At 46.8% G+C, this 21,172-nt stretch overlaps 1 protein-coding gene across 21 annotated transcripts in view; it reads right to left on the bottom strand.

The window, feature by feature from the left end:
• Positions 1-21,172, bottom strand: part of dtna (dystrobrevin, alpha) — a 513,111-nt gene that overhangs the window by 286,458 nt on the left and 205,481 nt on the right. The window contains exon 1 of one of the 21 annotated variants that reach the window (XM_072467817.1): positions 14,629-14,812. The exons of the other annotated variants lie outside the window; for them this stretch is intronic. The gene's annotated coding sequence lies outside the window, so the exon portion shown is untranslated. Of the gene's footprint in view, positions 1-14,628; positions 14,813-21,172 lie in introns of those variants that run through there. 21 annotated transcript variants of the gene reach the window in all.

Below are 21,172 nucleotides of genomic sequence, written 5' to 3' on the forward strand. Positions count from 1 at the left end.
ACTGAAGGATAGGCAAGGGAATCTATGTGTGGAGCCAGAAGAAATAGGCGAGGTACTAAATGAATACTTTGCATCAGTATTCACCAAAGAGAAGGAATTGGTAGATGTTGAGTCTGGAGAAGGGTGTGTAGATAGCCTGGGTCACATTGAGATCCAAAAAGAGTTGTTGGGCGTCTTGAAAAATATTAAGGTAGATAAGTCCCCAGGGCCTGATGGGATCTACCCCAGAATACTGAAGGAGGCTGGAGAGGAAATTGCTGAGGCCTTGACAGAAATCTTTGGATCCTCACTGTCTTCAGGTGATGTCCCGGAAGACTGGAGAATAGCCAATGTTGTTCCTCTGTTTAAGAAGGGAAGCAAGGATAATCCAGGGAACTACAGGCCGGTGAGCCTTACTTCAGTGGTAGGGAAATTACTGGAGAGAATTGTTCGAGACAGGATCTACTCCCATTTGGAAGCAAATGGACGTATTATGAGAGGGAGCATGGTTTTGTGAAGGGGAGGTCGTGTCTCACTAACTTGATAGAGTTTTTGGAGAGGTCACAAAGATGATTGATGCAGGTAGGGCAGTGGATGTTGTCTATATGGACTTCAGTAAGGACTTTGACAAGGTCCCTCATGGTAGACTAGTACAAAAGGTGAAGTCACACGGGATCAGGGGTGAGCTGGCAAGGTGGATACGGAACTGGCTAGGTCATAGAAGGCAGAGAGTAGCAATGGAAGGATGCTTTTCTAATTGGAGGGCAGTGGTGTTCCGCAGGGGTCAGTGCTGGGACCTTTGCTGTTTGTAGTATATATAAATGATTTGGAGGAAAATGTAACTGGTCTGATTAGTAAGTTTGCAGACGACACAAAGGTTAGTGGAATTGCGGATAGCGATGAGGACTGTCAGAGGATACAGCAGGATTTAGATTGTTTGGAGACTTGGGCGGAGAGATGGCAGATGGAGTTTAATCCGGACAAATGTGAGGTAATGCATTTTGGAAGGTCTAATGCAGGTAGGGAATGTACAGTGAATGGTAGAAACCTCAAGAGTATTGAAAGTCAGAGAGATCTAGGTGTACAGGTCCACAGGTCGCTGAAAGGGGCAACACAGGTGGAGAAGGTAGTCAAGAAGGCATACGGCATGCTTGCCTTCATTGGCCGGGGCATTGAGTATAAGAATTGGCAAGTCATGTTGCAGCTGTATAGAACCTTAGTTACTTGGAGTATAGTGTTCAAATCTGGTCGCCACACTACCAGAAGGATGTGGAGGCTTTAGAGAGGGTGCAGAAGAGATTTACCAGAATGTTGTCTGGTATGGAGGGCATTAGATATGAGGAGCGGTTGAATAAACTCGGTTTGTTCTCACTGGAACGACGGAGGTTGAGGGGCGACCTGATAGAGGTCTACAAAATTATGAGGGGCATAGACAGAGTGGATAGTCAGAGGCTTTTCCCCGGGGTAGAGGGGTCAATTACTAGGGGGCATAGGTTTAAGGTGAGAGGGGCAAGGTTTAGAGTAGATGTACGAGGCAAGTTTTTTTACACAGAGGGTAGTGGGTGCCTGGAACTCGCTACCGGAGGAAGTGGTGGAAGCAGGGACGATAGTGACATTTAAGGGGCATCTTGACAAATACATGAATAGGATGGGAATAGAGGGATACGGACCCAGGAAGTGTAGAAGATTGTAGTTTAGTCAGGCAACATAGTCGGCACGGGCTTGGAGGGCCGAAGGGCCTGTTCCTGGGCTGTACATTTCTTTGTTCTTTGCTTCACATTACATGATGTGAGATTGGAGACACCCCACATGGAAGTTGGACATGACCCTCCTGGCCTGCAAGGTCTTCTGCCAAAAAATATCACAGGCCATAGGCGAGTACGTCACTAACAACCGGAATGGGTAATTCTCACCTTCCACGTTCTGGGAGGCACTAAAGGCAGTGATTAGGAGAGAAATGTTCACATATAAGGCACTTAGAGACAGGGAAGAGAGGGTGGCTAGGCAACAACTGATCGACTCCATGCTGGAGATCGATAGATGGTACTCTGAGGCCCCACTGTAGAGCTTCTGGCGGAGAGGAAGAAGCTACAGATGGATTTAACCTGCTATCCACCAGGAAAGCAGTGTAACAACATTGCCAGACATGGGAGACCTTTTACGAGCACGGAGGCAAGGCTAGCCACCTGCTGGCTCATCAATTGAGACGGCAGGCAGCCACGAGGGAAATAACCCAGGTAAAGGACAACAGAGGCAGACTGGTAGCTGAAAAAGAAAAGGTCAACAAAGCATTCGAGGCCTTCTATCAGGTGCTGTATACTTCCGAAACTCCCCCAGCTGCTGGGGACTCGGGACGAAACGGTTCCTCGATGGACATACCAGTCATGGGGGACAATAGACAGAGGGATCTGGAAGCACCACAAGGACTGGATGAGGTCATGGAGAGCATCAACTCAATGCAGGCGGGGAAGGCACCGGGACCAGATGTCTACAAAGAATTCGCAATGGTACTGGCCCGCACCTGTGGGAAATATTCATAGACTGCCTCCAACGCTAACAAATTCCACTATATCGCTAATATCCAAAAAGGACAAGGACCCAACGGAGTGCGGATCATACAGACCCATTTCGCTGCTCCATGTGGACGCAAAGCTTGCAAAAGTTTTGGCAAAGCGGCTGGAGAACACGGATGTACAAGTGAAACCTGACCAGTCTGGCAGAGAAAGTAAAAAAGGACCTACATGAGATGGGATGCACTCCCGCTTTCCCGGGCTACAAAGGAGAAGAAACATGGGAGGCCTGGTCCCCCCCGAATTTGCAATTCCACCACTTGGCAACCACAGCGGAAAGAGTGAGGGAATGGGTAAAGGACCCAAACACGGAATGGGTAAGGATGGAGGAGTCCCCATGTACAGGGACGATCCTCCGGACCTTCGCCATGGCAGCGCTCCCATCCCCACCAGCAAAACACTCCACAAGCCCAGTGATGATAGCTACCCTGAGAACTTAGAACCAGATGATGCAACATTGCAGTCTGATCGATATTTCCATCATGGCCCCCAGGGGCTTTCACAGTAACTTCATTGCAGTGTTAATGTCTGTCTATTTGTGACAATAAAGATTATTAAAGATTACCTGAGGAAACCATTGGTTTGCACCAGCCATGCTTGACACCACCTTCAAGAAGTGGAGACAGGACGGGGGACACTGACGGTTAGGGACTTTTCCCGAGGCGACTGACTAGTGACCTTAGAGGAGCTGACAGAGGGATTGGGCCTGCCAAATGGGAACAAATTCCAACATCTACAGGTCAAAAACCTTCTACACATGGAGACGACTACATACCTACGAACCCCGAAAAGCACAATGCTAGAAGAGTTACTGGACGGGAATAGTTTGGGGAGGGGAAACCGTGGGGACCTGAACAGACGACTTTTAGATATGACGCGCTCCCCACTGGACGAAACTCGGAAAAAATGGGAGGAAGAGCTGGCGACAGAAATAGGGTGGGGACTCTGGACCAAAGCTCTGTGCAGGGCCAACTCCACCACCTCATGCGCAAGGCTCAGCCTCATGCAGTTGAAAGTGGTGCACAGAGCGCACCTGACAAGAACCCGAATGAGCAGGTTCTTCCCGGAGGTAGAAGACAAATGTGAATGGTGCCAGGGAGGCCCAGCCAACCACGGCCACATGTTCTGGGCATGCCCCAGACTTGTTGGGTTCTGGACAGCCTTCTTCGAGGCAGTGTCCAAGTTTGTGGGGTTGAGGGTGCCCAAGAGCGGCAGTCTAGGGGGTATTGGACCAGCCAGATCTATTCATGGGAAGAGGGCCGACGCCCAAAGGACATTGACATGTACAGTGTGATCGGCACAGTTACCCTTACTGCTTGTATAGTGTACAATATGTAAAAACTTCAATAAAAATATTTCAAACTAACAAAGATATATATATATATCAAAAAGAGCAAGTGGTCTTCGGACTAACCCTTGTGGAATGCCAGTCTTCTATCTTCCAATCTGAAAAACATTTACTCCAACTCACTGTTTTCTGTCCTTAAGCCAATGTTTTATTCAAGCTGACACTTACTCTCCTATTCCTCACGAGCCTCAATTTTGTTAACCAGCCCTTTGTGCTTGTCAAATGAATTCAGGAATCTGCATTCCTTCTTAAACCCCTTCTGTTACTTCTTTCAATTTGATCAGTCAAGCACAATCTGCCTTTTACACAGCCATCTCTTTAATTAACTCCTTTTAAAGTGCTGTTTTTTTTTCCTCCTTGATTATTGTTTCCAAACCTTACCCATCAGTTCTAAAACCTTGTCCATCATTGATGTTAAATTGACCAACCTGTAGATACTGGTATGTTCAAGAAAGGGTATTGCAACTCTCCAATCCTCTGGCACTTCCCCTGTACCTCGGGAAGATAGAAGATTATGGAAAGCCTTTCCACTATTTTCACAGTCAATTCCTTTACCAACCTGGAATGCAAACCATCTGGACCAGGCAACATATCCACTAAGTGCAGCCAGCCTTTACAGTACATTGTGCATGTCAATTTTCACCCCATCCATTATTTACACCATCTCCACTTGCACCAATGTTTTGTCAGGTTTGTCTTCCTTACCAAACACCAATACAAAATACTTATTCAGTATTCGGGCCTTGACTTGCACCTCTGAGCATGTGTCACCCTTTTTGTTCCACCCTTTTTGTTCCAAACAGGACCCACCTGCCTCTTACTACCTGCTTACTATTAGCATGGTGGCAGAGGTTTTTTGGGTTCCTTTTCATGTTAGCTGCCATTCAATTCTCATTCTCTCTGCCAGTCTTGGTTTCCTCCTCATTTTTCATCTCAACCTATTTGACCTTGTTCACACTTGGAAGAATTTACCAGACATGCATCATACACCCTCCTTTTTGTTCAATTATATTCTTCATCTCTCTCATTATCAATGAATCTGGCTTTGGTTTCTCCCTTCTACCCTTGTTGATATGTACACATCCTGTGCATGAAACATCTCCTCCTTAAAGATCACCCAATTGTTCTGTTACCCAGCAACATGATCATACCACTTTTGCTTCTCAACTCAATCAAATGAATTCTGCCCTCAAGAACATTCTCTCTTTCCAACACTACAATGTTGTCCCTTATCGGTTTTGCCACCTTGAGTTCCTTATTTCCTTCCCTATCTTTTCTAAACACTTTACTGTAAAGTTGAATATTAAGTGACCAGTCATCACCATTTTTAAGACGTGTTTCCATTAGTGCTCCTGCACCATATTAGAACATAGAACATACAGTGCAGATATTACTACATGGCTGTCTGTGGCTCACCAACCCTATTCACTATATGTTGCACATTCACATGAATGCGTTCTGAACCTGATTTTGTATTCGTCATTGTCCTTCTTAGTCTATTTCTACTTAATATGTAGGTCCCTGTAAATACATCTTTGCTCTACAGAGAGCCAGCATGGACTCCATACGTCAAATGTCCTCCTTCCGGCTGTAATGACTATGACTCTTGCATTCCCATTGGGCTGTGCCTTGGCATTCCTATTAATAGCTTCTGGAAGAGCAGAGGAACTCAGATAATAATTAGAACATAAGAACTGGGAACAGGAGTAGGCCATCTGGCCCCTCGAACCTGCTCTGCCATTCAATAAGATCATGGCTGATCTTTTTGTGAAACCAGCCCCACTTACCCGCCCGCTCACCTTAACCCTTAATTCCTTTACTGTTCAAAGATCTATCTATCTTTGCCTTAAAAATATTCAATGAGGTAGCCCCAACTGTTTCACTGCGCAGGGAATTCCAGATTCACAACCCTTCGGGTGAAGAATTTCCTCCTCAACTCAGACCTAAATCTGCTCCCCCTTATTTTGAGGCTCTGCCCCCTAGTTCTAGTTTCACCCGACAGTGGAAACAACCTCCCTGCTTCTATCTTATCTATTCCCTTCATAATTTTATATGTTTCTATAAAGTCCTCCCTCATTCTTCCAAATTCCGATGAGCATAGTCCCAGTCTACCCTCATACTCTCAACTCAATGCCGTTTGCATGTCATTAGCGGGCCTGACCCGCTATTCTCCGGATCCTCTGTGATTTTCCGCCGCTGAATGGCCGAGTTCCTGATGCTGCTATTCACTTGTGCTTTTAAAAATCATGAAACCGGCATCATGGCAGATGAGGAAGAGAGAGGAGATAGGATACAGAGAGGTGCAACCGTGGGCCGCCGGGTCGGACACTGGCCGGACTGGCTGGGGTGGGGCACCCTCCCAGGGCTGGGGAGTGGGAGGGTGATGGGGGAAATGGGCCATGTGGTCGGGGTGACCAGCCCACAGGACTGGACAGTGCCCAGACACGGACCGCCATTGCCGCAGCCTGCAAGACAGCCATCGTGATGTGCACCCCACTGACCATTAACTTTGGCCCCTGGTTCTGCAGAGTGACACTGGCCGTATGGGTGCTCCCACCCCTACACCACCACCCCCGGCCCACAGCCTAATCATGCATATTGTCTTGTGTCTTGCAGGGCCTGTTGGAAATGGGGCGGGTCTATCTGGTGTCTCTGCCCCGCCCCGCCAGTGCCTCAGTCAGATCCCCCAGTCACCACACTCCGGCGCCTGTGGTACACAGAGGAAGAATTCAGAATGTCCAATTCACCTAACAGCACATCTTTCGAGACTTGTGGGAGGAAATCGGAGCACTCGGAGGAAACCCATGCAGACACGGGGAGAACGTGCAGACTCCACACAGACAGTGACCGGGAATCGAGCCTGGGACCCTTTAAGCTGTGAAGCAACAGTGCTAACCATTGTGCTACCGTGCCGCCCTAGGTATCTCAATCAGCCACTGTATGCCTTTAGGCAAGCAACCTCTCCCTGGATCCCACAAGCAATATCGTATAGATTTGCTAGTCATGCTCACCACAAGGCAAAGCGCTCACCTGCTGCTGGGTGGGTTGGCACCCTCAAGTGGGCATTAATTGTCCACATAAGGGTCTCAATTGGTCGAACGGGAAAGCCCTGAATAGCCTTTCCGCTCTGGACTTAATTGGGGTGGAGGAGAGAAGCCTTCCTCCCTCCCTCCTGATTAAGTACTCTCCCCATGGTGAGTTTGAATAAATTCCACCTTAAATTGGCAGATGACACCAAATGTATGTGTGGGAGAGGCTGGTGGTGGTGGGGGGGTCAATATTGAGGAGGACAGGAGGTTATTAATAAACCTGCAGAATGGGTAAATAATTGGCAAATGAAAGTCAACATAGTTAAATATGATGTCATACATTCTGTATGAACAATATGGAGGCCACTTATTTGCTGGAAAGTGAAAGTCTAGGTGGGGTAGAAGAACAAATGGATCTCCGAGAACAAATACATCATTAAAGATTGCACTGCAGGCCATTAAAAAAAACCAAATCAAGCACTCAACTTGAATTCTCAAGGGGTAGAATTGTAAAGTAGGGAATTTGTGCTCTGCCTGTATAAAACATTGGTAACATCATTCCTCCAAGTACTGTATGCAATTCAGCTCGCCCTATTATAAAAAGAATTTGGAGGCACAGGACAGGGTGCAGCGTAGATTTACAAGAGTTATACAGAAATAAATGGGTATATATATCAGGAAGGAATTAACAGACTGGATCACTTTTCTCTCGATAGAAGGCTGAATGGTGACCCAACAAAGGTCACCCTTATGTGGACAATTAATGCCCACTTGAGGGTCCCATCCTACCCAGCAGGAGGTGAGCGCTTTGCCTTGTGGTGAGCATGACTAGCAAATCTATACGATATTGCTTGTGGGATTCAGGGAGAGGTTGCTTGCCTAAAGGCAACAAAGGTCTTCAAAACTCTGAAACTTTTTGATAGAGCGGATATAGAGACATTGTTTTCTCACGTGGGGAAGGCCATCGATATGTTGCAGTTGACAAGAAATCCAACAGAAAATTCAGCAGATACTCCTTTACCCCAAGAGCGCTGAGAATGTGGGACTCACTGCCACAGGGAGTCGTTGTAACAATTAGTGTAGATGCATTTAAGGAGAAACTAGACAAGTATTTGAGGGTAAAAGTGGATAGATGACGGATTTAGATGAGGAAATTTAGGAGAGAGCATAAACACTAGCATGGGCTGCTTGGGCCCCGAATGGCCTGTTTCAATGCTCTATATCCAACATAATCCAAGCATTCTTCTACTGTCCTCCCAGCATTTTTTCTTCTTCCTCCTTTTTCTTTGGCTTACAAGACAATGGAGTAATGTTAATGAGCCCAGCTCTTGTGAAGACTTGTTTCTGTTCTCATCTCTGCAGGTGGGCAGGAAAATGTTGAAAGTAAAACTAACAGCTGCCTTCTCTTTTCTAACTATAATCTCAGGTGGAACAATGCATTGAATTTAAGCTTACTTGCAATGAACGTAAAATAACCAGCAGTGATTCTGCAAGAAAGGCAGCATAGTGCCACAATGCTTGGCACTGCTGCCTCACAGCACCAGGAACCGCGTTCAATTCCGGCCATGGGTGACTGTGTGGAGTTTACACTTTCTCTCGGTGCCTGTATGGGTTTCCTCTTGGTGCTCGAGTTTCCTCCCACAGTCCAAAGGTGCGCATGTTAGGTGGGTTACCGGGATAGGGTGGGGGAGTAGGCCTAGGCAGGGTGCTCTTTCAGATGGTTGGTACAAACTCGATGGACCGAATGGCCTCCTTCTGCGTTGTAGGGATTCTATGCAAGCTCAGGGCTTCACCAAACTGTCATTGTGGGCTTGGGAGCACAATTTGTCAGAGGCCCAGAACAGGGGGTCCTTACATCTTTCTCTTCAACATTTATAAACACCAACATAATCAGACGTATCCTGGAGGGTGCTGTGATGATATGCATCACTGTATATACACAAGGGGTTAATGTAAATACACTACAACTAAGTAAACACTAGAGGGAGCACCGGAGATGTCATGATATGCAAACATGCAGCTAATGAACACTTAGACTAGGACACAACCAATGAGCAGTCAAGACACCCAGAGGTGGCATTACCACAAGGGGGCATTACACAACCAAAATAAAAGGACAGGGCACACATGCTCTGTGTCTTTCCACAGACAGACATCTAGAGAGTACATCAGGGTTGATCAGAAGCATCACACCCAGCACGTGGCTTAGAGCAGACTGGTTTAGATAGACTGAGTTACTACAGTTAGATTAGCAAGAGAGTCAAACTCATTTAAGAACTGTGTTAATTGTTCAATAAACATATTGAACTCATTGCAAAGTCTGGACCTTCCTTTGTCTAAGCATACATCAAGGGAGCAGCTTATGCTACACGAAGAAGCATAACACAACAGGTGCAGTCAATGAACTTGAGTAGGTCACACCAAGTGAATCATAGTATATAGGTGAGGAGAAGCAAGTAGCACTGGCAGAGAAGCACACATCTGATGCCTGATAGCCCATGTCTATCATCAAAGATCTCTGTACTTTAGGAAATGCAGCAGTGAAATGACCTTGTGCAAACACATCATGTAACTGTTGCTATTCATTGTGAAAGAAGATGATAGTGTTGCGATAGTGACCAATGCGTTACTCACCCATTTGTTATAAGTGTGGGAAGCATGATGGCTAACAATACAGTCAAACAAAATGCTAGCCTGGAAGGAGATAAGAGATAGAAAAGCTAAAAACACTTGACAATTCTGTCTCTGCGGTTCAAGTATCGTTTCTTTGTGGGTCTGGAGTATGCAAAAGGCAGTTGTCCTTAAGTCATTGCCTGGTAGGTGAGCCGGAATTGACAGAGATGCTTGGTGGCATAATGATGGCCATGGGCACGCTATCTCTGGTCATGTTCTGGGCATGCCTTATTTTATCTTGTATAACTTGGCCAATAAAATATTAGATTTGATGTGGTTTGAAACTAATGTCCACCAGTAATTTTAGTTTTATTGATGGCTTACACAGGGCTTTGCAGCTTGTAATTAGATGTCTTATTACTCCCAGAACGTTTGTTGAAGTTTCTATTAAAATGTTGTGCCTGTGTGAATGTAGAAATATATGAACATTTGACTGCAGGGAACAAGAACAAAATGCTCAAAGATATATACAAATACCACATTATCCAGTCATATGGCCATCACTAATCAATTGGGATCCTGACATTCAATTCTAAACACATAAGATCGAGGCACTAGATTTTGTGATTACTCTTAACTTTTCCCTGCTTGTTCTAAGATCATTCTGTGCCATCTCCCTAACTATGCCCAATTCAGCTGTCCTTTAATTTTGATACACCTCCTTTCCCATAGTATAATCTTTATTATTATTGTCACAAATAGGCTTACATTAACACTGAAATGAAGTTACTGTGAAAATCCCCTAGTCGCCACACTCCAGTGTCTGTTCGGGTACACAGAGGGAGAATGCAGAATGTCTAATTCACCTAACAAGCACATCTTTCGGAACTTGTGGGAGGAAACCAGAGCACCCAGAGGAAACCCATGCAGACACGGGGAGAACGTGAAGACTCCACACAGACAGTGACCCAAGCGGGAATCGAACCCTGGACCCTGGCGCTTTGAAGCAACAGTGCTAACCACTGTGCTACCGTGCCGCCCTATTGAAATAGATTTTAAAAATTCTTGCATGGGATTCCCTGACCCCGCTGTCTTCTATGCTTGTTGAAATATGACATTGTTAATCCCATTCTAAGCAATAGAATTCCAGTTAAAGAAAAAGAGGAAAGTGTTAATGGCTAAATGACAATTAATTAAACTGTACAGATTTACAAAATGGAAACCACCCATTCAACTTGATCAGTCTGTGATGGGAGCTTATCTTCCATAGGAGCAGTAGTTTTAACCCCATGGTGCACATCGTTTTATCCTCCTCTTCATCAACCATTGTTAAACTAATCTTAAAATGTTAACATGCTCTTTGCTTCAATCAGTAACTCCTGTCATGGGTTCCATAGTCTTGAAACTCTAGTACATGTGTTTAAGATCGCAGCCTATCTCACTATTGAACAAGTCAGATCCCAGGGCTGACAGATCCTAATTTTTATTTTTTATTTTGATATGGAAGGCAGGTACTGAACAGAGTCACAGGAGTCAACTGATGAACTTTTAACAAAAGATTAAAACATTTACTAAACAAGATGATTACCCCAACTATACCTTTCAGATATGTACAGAGACGTATGGAAAACACAAGTTACAAGATCCAGCTTATACTCTGATGTTCACAGTAAGTACACAGCCCATTATTATGCTCCCAGACCAGATTGGCTAGGCTACGGGACCGAAATGCCAATATTTCAGTTTATTTGTAAGACTGTGCGGAAAATTGATTCGCTCCAGGAGTGATTGCATGAAGAAATAGGGCTTGGTTATTTTTAAAACAAAACTTTATTATGAACACAATATTAAACTTTTTAACTTCACACCTAAAAAGAACAGCTTATAATTACATTTTAAACATTACTACTCAATTTCCCATTAAAGAAGAAACATACAGCTCTCAATCTATCTTACTGTGGGAGAATTGTGGACTCACCAGAGTCAGGCAGATCAGAATTCGACTCCTCTCATAGAATCATAGAAAAGTTACAACACAGAAGAAGGCCATTCAGCCCATCTTTTCCATGCAGCCCGAGGACACCCAGGTGCCCTTTCTAATCTTACCTTCCTGCGCCCGGTCCATAGCCATGTAGTTTAGAGCACAAAGAGTTTAGGGTCTCTGCCTCCACCACCAACTCGGGCAGCAAATTCAAGAATCACACTATCCTGTGCGTAAAAAGATTTTTCCTTATGACCCGCTATACCTTCTGCCACATATCGTGAATTCTCCACCAAGGGGAATTTTTTTATCCTATCGCTTCCCCTCAAACTTGAAACAATTTTCTAATCACAAGGGCAACCATCAACCATTGCCCTTTGTTTCCTATTACTAAGCCAATATTTTATCCAGTTTTCCACTCTCTCTCCAAAGATTTCACCAAAAACTGCCTATCTAAAGCTTTTCAAAATGTCTCTCTGCCTTCCTTGGCTCCACCCAGCAACAACCTCATCTCCCCAAGCTGAAAAACAAATTATCTCTGAAGTCTACAAAGCACATTAATTTCCCAGAGACTTTCCCAGCCAAACCACAGTCCATTTGTCCAGTCTGAGAAACACATTCCTGTCAATTTCACTTATTGGCTGCTAAAAGCACCCAAGCCCTGCAAAACAGAAATCTTTAAAAAAACATGGCAACTGCAGCTAAACACACTCTAACCCCAGGCTGGTAACCCCTAAATTGCCCAATACTTAGAATCCAATATTCCTAAAGTCTTCTAGTCGTCACACCACGTAAACCAGTCGGTGAAATGTGGTCAGAAAGCTCACAATCTGAAACCAAGTGGCAGATACCACCAAAACAATTTATATGGATTTCTCACCAATTCCACATTATCCTTTGGTTCTAATAAAAACAACAAAAGCCTCATTTTTCAAGTCTTTCTTCGCATCTGTATTTTCACATACCAGGGAACATCAAACATCTCTATTGCCTCACCAACCTTCCTTCAATGAGGAGCCCAAAACAGCAGAGTATTCCAACAGTGCTCCCACTAAACCTCACAGTGGACCAAGAAGGTGAACTAGTGAATATGAATAAAAAAGACTGAACTCGTGACTTACTCATAAACAAATTGTGCCAACTGTTTGTCATGTTGGGTGTTCCGATGCACAAATGATCCAACACGGCTGTAGATGGTACAACTCTGTTTTATTGTCTTAATAACGACAACTACTAACTGCTGGCTTGGGTACGTGCTTCACCAGCTAACCTGCGGACCCAGCCCTATCACTATCTTCGTGAGGCACTCAGCACATGGTCTATGTCTGAGTGGCACGCTGTGAGCTCTGTGCACTGAGCTATCTCTGTTTATGTGACTGAATGAAATAGAAATAAAACAAAGTGATTTTTAAAACATTCTCCCTTCACTGAGCTACTACTAAAAGTTTAGATGTAGGAGGGTTGACAAATTGAGATTTGGTTGCAGGGTGGTAATAGTGGAGGGTGGGTGGGTGCGGCGAAGGTGGGACGGTCGAGAGCTTGAGACTTGGGGGTTGGGGGTAGAATTTGAGAGTGACACCTGGGAAGGGTGCAGAAACAAGCAAGAGGACACTTGTTTACTTACTTTAATTGACCCAATGCTGATTTTAGGTAGCCGACAGGCTTGCCTAAAAACAGTGAGGATGTCAACATGGTAATGGTTATGTTGCCAGTGAAAATTAGCTACAGGACACTGAAATTGGAATACATTGAAAAGGTTTACGGACAAAAAAAAAGGAGAAGCATTTAAAGTTTGCCACTCCGTCATGTGCAAACAACTCTTGCTTAATGTGGTCCACACCAAGTACCAGTATGTCGGATCAGTCCCACCACGTAAATTCAGTTTGACACCTCGCCTCCAGTACTTTCAATAACAATACTCCCCCTTGATTTTTAACCCCTGTAAGCATCAAATAAAAAGATAAAAATGAGAACTCAATGATGCCTAGAGTGACCTTCTACTGAAATGCAGTTCAGCTGTTCCACGCAAGAACAGACTTGTGGTCAAAATGCCAGCTCAAGTTCCCTTGAGCTTTGGCAAATCCATTTTAACCATATCCTACACATCAATTCTTTTTATACACCTGCCTTTGTCAGTCAATATCCAGTGCAGCTTCTCTACATACATTGCTGTGAAAGTAACACCATGCAAGACCAATTTAGCATTGGAAGCTATAAACATAAAAATACAAGTCAAGCCATTGGCCAATCCAAACCCACATTTCTGGTGTTACTTTATCTGTTGTTACAATTGTCAGAGCTATGGTCATGAACAACCCGTTTTGCTAATTTAACAAGCTTTAAAAGGACTATAATTGTTTTACAGCAGCTAGATCTAGTTATGTGGAGCCAAGTTTGGTTCATATAGAAGTTGATTAATGAATAACCCTCATTTTGACATGTATGTCAGAAGAAAATGCTACATCGAGTTTGAGAATAAATCATGTGTCATCAAAGCTCACCCATCTGGCACCAGATCATGGAAATCAACTGCTTTTTTAACATTCACACTTTTTTTGGCTTTATTACTGTGCTTGGCAAACCAATCCAAACATTTGTCAACTCTTGCATAAATGTGATTTTTCCTGGTAAAAACATTTTTATGTCTTTGTCCTGCTTCCTTTGCTCACTCTGCAGTTATAATCTGAATTTACCCACTTTATACTGCAGACATTTAGTTTGAACATCCATTTTTATGGCAATTATCTTGACAGCACATTAGAGCCTACAAAAAGCGGAATAACAGCAGACAAAGTAACACCAGAAAATGTGGCTGAACTAGGTGCAGAATTGAAGGTACTTTTACTATTGATCACTTTATTTACAAACATTGATTCTCAAAATCATAGAACACAGTGATCTACAAACACAGTTGTCTACAGTGAAGAACTACAAGTAACAACCTGGGCAGAAGTCGTGAACACATTTGTAATGTAACCAAACCTTTGTCAAAAGTTAAAGCAGGTTGTGCATCGATAGATGCGACTTCAAAAACTACATGAAATAATAAGGCATCATTCACAGGGCCTGAATCTCCAGGTCCTCAAAATTAAATCAATTTGTTCTTACCTGATACACAGCAACCACACCTAAACAATAATGTACCCAAATAGTGCTGCCTCTGCTAAACAGCAACAACTTGTGCAAGCTACAGTCTTAAACATGTTTAACTGTACATGCAATCTAAAATAAACACAATGCTTCATCTGGGGGCCAGGCCTCTGTGTACTCTCTCCTGTTCCTTGGTTAGTGCACTTGCTGCCAGGCAATCCAATACACCTAATCATGTGACCTGTTGCCATGGTTGCTGTGAATCCAGCTGTTCATGTTGGAGAAGGCTGAAACAAACTTTTTCATCCTGATCCTGGAGAACAAAGCCAAAGTTCTTTCACTGTGAGAGACGGTTGCCTTTACAAAGTAAATATTTCGCCCACAAAATTATCATTTAAACCAAATGAAAATCAGAATTTACTAGTAACAATAAGCAGGGGGGGGGGGGTTAAAAACTGAACATTGACCGCCTTGTATGAATATAGTCAAACAATTGTCTTTTGAATTCCTGCTTTTCACTTTTAAGAATACACAAGGGGCTGAGTTCCCTGCCTCCCCGATAGTGGAGTTCCTGATGCGGCGAACAACCCAGCGTTGGGGGAAAAAAGGGATTGGCGTCAGTTTGCAATGCCCGGCTGGCAGCGGCAACGAGCTTTGCGCACTGCACCAGCGGGAGGATGAAAATAAGTCCAAATGGCCCATTAACAGCTTTAAAAAATATATATTTTATTACAAACATGTATTTTAAAAATTACAACACAAACTGGGAAACAGGCTTCCCAATGCACTATCAATTACGACGAGACGAGAGTAGAGAATAATCGAGGCTTTATTACGCAGAGATGTGGAGCCTCCCGCAGCTGCTGCCGAAATGGCTGCAGCTCGGAGAGCCCACACATTTATACTCCACCTACTGGGCGGAGCCAGCAGGCAGGGATCTACCCCCGTACCTGTAGTACAAGGGCCTTACCGTAATACCCTCGACCTCATCTTCATCCCCGGGTGGGACCAAGGGGAGGACGGATCGTCCTGGAGTGGGGGCTGTGGTGGGGTGCGCCAGGGGGAGGGAGGGTGGCACCGGGGCAGGAGGAGGGGGACCCAGCTGGCACCAGGTCCCTGAGGGAGACTGTGTCTTGGCGGCCGTCGGGGTATGCTACATAGGCGTACTGCAGGTTCGCGTGGAGTAGCTGTACCCTCTCAACCAACGGGTCCGCCTTGTGGAGCCGCACGTGCTTGCGGAGGAGAACCGGTCCTGGAGCTGCCAGCCATGTTGGGAGCGAAACCCCGGAGGTGGACTTCCTGAGGAAGGCGAAGAGACGTTCATGGGTAGTTTCGTTAGTCACAGTGAACAGGAGCGATTGAATGGAGTGAAGGGCGTCAGGGAGCACCTCCTGCCAGTGGGAGGCCGGGAGATTTCTGGACCGTAGGGCCAGCTGGACGGCCCTCCAGACCATCCCATTCTCCCGCTCTACCTGCCCGTTTCCCCGGGGGTTGTAGCTGGTCGTCCTGCTCGAGGCAATGCCCCTGTTGAGCACGTACTGATGCAGCTCATCACTCATAAATGAGGATCCCTGGTCGTTGTGGACGTAGGCGGAGAAATCAAACAGAGCGAAGATGGTGTTGAGGGCTTTGATGACGGTGGCAGACGTCATATCGGGGCATGGGATGGCGAAGGGGAATCTTGAATATTCGTCGACCACATTAAGAAAGTACGTGTTGCGGTCGGTGGAGTGGAGGAGCCCTTTGAAGTCCACGCTGAGGTGTTCAAAGGGGCGGAAGGCCTTCACCAGGCGCGCAAAGTCTGGCCGGTAGAAGTGTGGTTTACATTCCGCGCAGACCTGGCAGTCTCTGGTGATAGCCCTGACTTCCTCGATAGAGTAGAGCAGATTGCGGGCCTTTATGAAGTGATAAAAGCGGGTGACCCCTGTGTGACAGAGATCGTCGTGCAGGGTCTGGAGTCGGTCCACTTGTGCGCTGGCACGTGTACCTCGGGATAGGGCATCTGGGGGCTCGTTGAGCTTACAGGGGCGATACAAAATCTCGTAATTGTAGGTGGAGAGCTCGATCCTCCACCTCAAGATCATAACATTTTTGATCTTACCCCGCTGTGTGTTGTTAAACATGAAGGCAGCCGACCGTTGGTCAGTGAGGAGAGTGAATCTCCTGCCGGCCAGGTAATGCCTCCAATGCCGCACAGCTTCAACGATAGCTTGGGCCTCCTTTTCGAGAGAGGAGTGCTGAATTTTGAAGGCATGCAGGGTGCAGGAAAAGAATGCCACGGGCCTGCCTGCCTGGTTGAGGGTGGCGGCCAGAGCGACGTCTGATGCATCGCTCTCAACTTGGAAGGGGAGCGTCTCGTCGACCGCATGCATCGCGGCCTTGGCGATATCGGCCTTGATACGGTTGAAGGCCTGCTGAGCCTCGGCCATCAGGGGAAAAACTGTGGAGTGGATGAGTGAGCGGGCCTTGTCCGCATAGTTGGGGACCCACTGGGTGTAGTATGAGAAGAACCCCAGGCATCGTTTGAGGGCCTTGGGGCAGTGGGAAAGGGGGAGTTCCATGAGGGGGCGCATGCGGTCGGGGTCGGGTCCTAGAACTCCGTTCTGAACCATATAGCCGAGGATGGCTAATCGGTTCATGCTGAACACGCACTTCTCCTTGTTGTAGGTTAGGTTGAGAAGTTTGGCAGTGTGGAGGAATTTGGAAAGGTTAGCGTCGTGGTCCTGCTGGTCTTGGCCGCAGGTGGTGACGTTATCCAGGTACGGGAAAGTGGCCCGTAGCCCGTACCGGTCAACCATTAGGTCCATCTTACGTTGGAAGACCGAGACACCGTTAGTGACGCCGAAGGGAACCCTAAGGAAGTGGTAAAGGCGGCCGTCCAATGCAAACGCGGTGTACTGGCGGTCCGCCTAAATTGATGCACTATCAATTACGACGAGACGAGAGTAGCGAGTAATCGAGGCTTTATTACGCAGAGATGTGGAGCCTCCCGCAGCTGCTGCCGAAATGGCTGCAGCTCGGAGAGCCCACACATTTATACTCCACCTCCTGGGCGGGGCCAGCAGGTAGGGATCTACCCCCGTACCTGTAGTACAGGGGCCTTACCATAATACCCTCGTATTCAGTATATACAACAGTGGTGACTACCACACTTCCCAACAATCAACAATACAGTTTGTACAAATTGTTCCCTTTTCCACCCCCCCCTCCCCTTCCGACAAACAACTCCTCAAACACGGTCACGAACACACCCCACCTTGCCTCAAACCGTTCGGCTGAGCCTCTTAGCTCGTACTTTATTTTTTCCAGCCACAGGGAGTCGTACAGGTTGCCCAACCAGGCTGCTACCCCCAGTGGCGTTGCTGACCATCATTCCAGTAAGATTCGTCGCCGGGCAATCAGAGAGGCGAAGGCCACAACTTTGGTATTCCTCCTCTCTGTGAGCTCCAGCTTCTCCGAAACCCCAAATATCGCCACCAAAGGATCCGGCTCCACCTCCTCCCCCACTATCCTTGCAAACACTCCCGCCCAGAATCTCTCCAACTTTTCGCAGCCCCAGAACATGTTGTCGCCGCCCACACTTCTCACATTCATCTGCCACCCCTGGAAGAACTGGGGCAGATGAATGTGAGAAGTGTGGGCGGCGACAACATGTGATTCTTGCCCGATCACATGTACCCTGTGTACAACGTTAAACTGTATCAGGCTCATCCTTGCGCATGAGGAGGTTGCATTTACCCTACGCAATGCCTCACTCCATACTCCCCAACTGATCTCCCCTCCCAGCTCCCCTTCACATTTCTCCTTAATTTTCACCATCTGCTCACCTCCCTGCTCTCCCAGCCATCTGTATATATCTCCAATTCTACCCTCCCCTTCCATATCCGGAAGCAGCAGATGCTACAGCAGAGTGTACCTCGGCAACCTAGGAAACCCCTTCCAAACTTTTGGCGTAGGTGCCTTACCTGGAGGTACCTGAACTCACTCCCTCTCGGGAGCTCTACCCTCTCCCTCAGCTCCTCCAGACTGACAAACCCTTCCTCCAAATACAAATCCCTCACCTTGACTAGCCCACTTCCCTCCACCTCCTATACATGCTATCCATCTCCCGCCGACTCAAACCCATGATTCTCACACAGCGGCGTTAACACCGACATCCCCTCCACCCTAAAATGCCTCCTCAACTTGTTCCAAATCTTCATTGTTTCCTCCAACACCTTGGCCAGGTCCCTCACCGTCTACTGTGGGTTTGGTAACCAGTGGACGTACCACTCCCGGGAGAAACTACTCCTCCGATCTTTAACTACATCCTTTTGTCGAAATTACATCCAATATCGGGTAAAAAGCTCTTTCTTTATAATAATCTTTATTGTCACAAGTAGGCTTACATTAACATTGCAATGAAGTTACTGTGAAAAGCCCCTAGTCGCCACACTCTGGCGCCTGTTCGGGTACCTAGAGGGAGAATGCAGAATGTCACTAGGCTGTAATTTGCAGCTTCCAGAAAGCCAGATGTCTGGATTGTTTAATTTAATTTCCTTTCAAGCTTGAATGGATCTCACATACCCTGCTTTGAACATGACCACAATGTTCTGCACGGTAGCACAAGTGGATAGCACTGTGGCTTCACAGCGCCAGGGTCCCAGGTTCGATTCCCCGCTGGATCACGGTCTGTGCGGAGTCTGCACGTTCTCCCCGTGTGTGCATGGGTTTCCTCCGGGTGCTCCGGTTTCCTCCCACAGTCCAAAGATGTGCAGGTTAGGTGGATTGGCCATGATAAATTGCTCTTAGTGTCCAAAAAGGTTAGGAGGGGTTATTAGGTTACGGGGATAGGGTTGAAGTGAGGGCTTAAGTGGATTGTCAGATTGACTCGATGGGCCGAATGGCCTCCTTCTGAACTGAATGTTCTATGTTTTATGTTTATAAACATCTAGGAGTTAAATGCTTTCATTCCCTTTTTATCGTTGAAATCACTTAACTGCTTTTGATGTGGTTATGAGCTCTCAATCATAGAATCCCTACAGTGCAAAAGGAGGCCTTTCGGCCAATCAGGTCTGCACTGACCCTTCAAATGAGCACTCTATCCATTTACAAGTGTCCAGCCCTACTGAGCCCCGTAATCCTTTAACCTAACCCGCACATCTTTGGGCTGTGGGAGGAAACCGGAGTACCCGGCGGAAACCCACGCAGACACGGGGAGAACATACAAACTGCACACAGTCACCCGAGAATTGAACCCAGGGCCCTGGCGCTGTGAGGCAGCAGTGCTAACCACTGTGCAATTGAGCAGCCCATGCATAAATCCTAGCTAGTTGTTTATCAACATTGTGGTTCGTTTCAAAGCAGTGTACTTGAGACCCATTAGAGCGTGAAGTAAAATTAAATTAAACAATCCAGGCATCTCGTTATCTGGGAGCTGTCAATTGCAGTCTAGTGAAAGCTATTTGTCTTTAAAGTGAATAGAGGACTTACAGATCAAAGGGTCTGAGGGGACTTAAACCCTGGTGATGTGGTTTTTGCTTTCTATGAAGTTACAGCTGCTGTTTTTGCTGCCTGAGGCAGCAGCTGTAAGGGACAGGTAAGTTTTAAAGCAGTGATTTTTTTCACTGATTCATTCTGGGCTGCTCTTTAGATTCCAGGCAGGGGTGACTGTTGGAGGGAATCTCTGTTATGGGAGAGTCTGTGTTATGGGGGGTTCTCTGTTATTCGAGATCTCTGATATGGGGGGGGTCTCTGATATGGGTGGTCTTTGGTGGAAGTCTCTGGTGGGGTTTTTGATGAGAGGGTCTGGTGGGGGTCTGTGATGGGGGCTTGTGATGAGGTCTCTGGTGGGGGAGGGTTGAGGTTGGGTTAATCTCATGCATGCATACTGTGGGAGGAGGAAGTGACCCAGCAATTCCCGTGGTTGGGGGGCAGGAATTGCATTACAGGGGAGGGTCCAGCTGCTGGTCCTCACTATTGGGCCGTCCACTCAAAATGGCAGCACGATAGCGGGAATTGCAACGGAATCCCTTGCGATCCCCGTCATGCATAAATTTGCATGGCAATGAACAGTCAATCGTCTCTGGGCCCAGCTCCCAGAGGCAATTCAGCTCCGGCGGGTGAACCAGATTACGATATTGGCGTCGGACAACGGAGAATCCCTGTTTACGAGCGAATCGGTGGAGGCGCCTGTTTTTGGATGCTCCGCCCTCTCCAAAATGGCGTCATCGAGGAGTACGCCGCACACCGTTGGGACGGCTGCACGAGATTACCCGAAGGCCCTCCTCCGATGGGCCGAGTTCCCGACGGCGTGGGACACGTGTGTTCTCAGCTTTCATGAGACCAGCGTGGCGGCTGCGGGCTGTGTCCAGTGCCGCCATAGTCCGGGGTGGGGGAGCCGTGCTGCTGGCCGGGGTGGCTTCGGCGAGGGCTGAGGGGTGGGCGGAAAGTGGCGAGGGGGTGTTCAGGGTGGCACTATCTGGCAGGTCAGATCCGTGCATGGCCGGCGCCATGTTGTACGGCGCGACTGCTGCAGGTTGTTGCCGTGCACATGTGCAGCCACGGATCTGACAATTCTCGT

The sequence above is a fragment of the Scyliorhinus torazame genome, chromosome 11, assembly GCF_047496885.1.
Source record: "Scyliorhinus torazame isolate Kashiwa2021f chromosome 11, sScyTor2.1, whole genome shotgun sequence".
In the NCBI taxonomy this organism is placed as follows: Eukaryota; Metazoa; Chordata; class Chondrichthyes; order Carcharhiniformes; family Scyliorhinidae; genus Scyliorhinus; species Scyliorhinus torazame.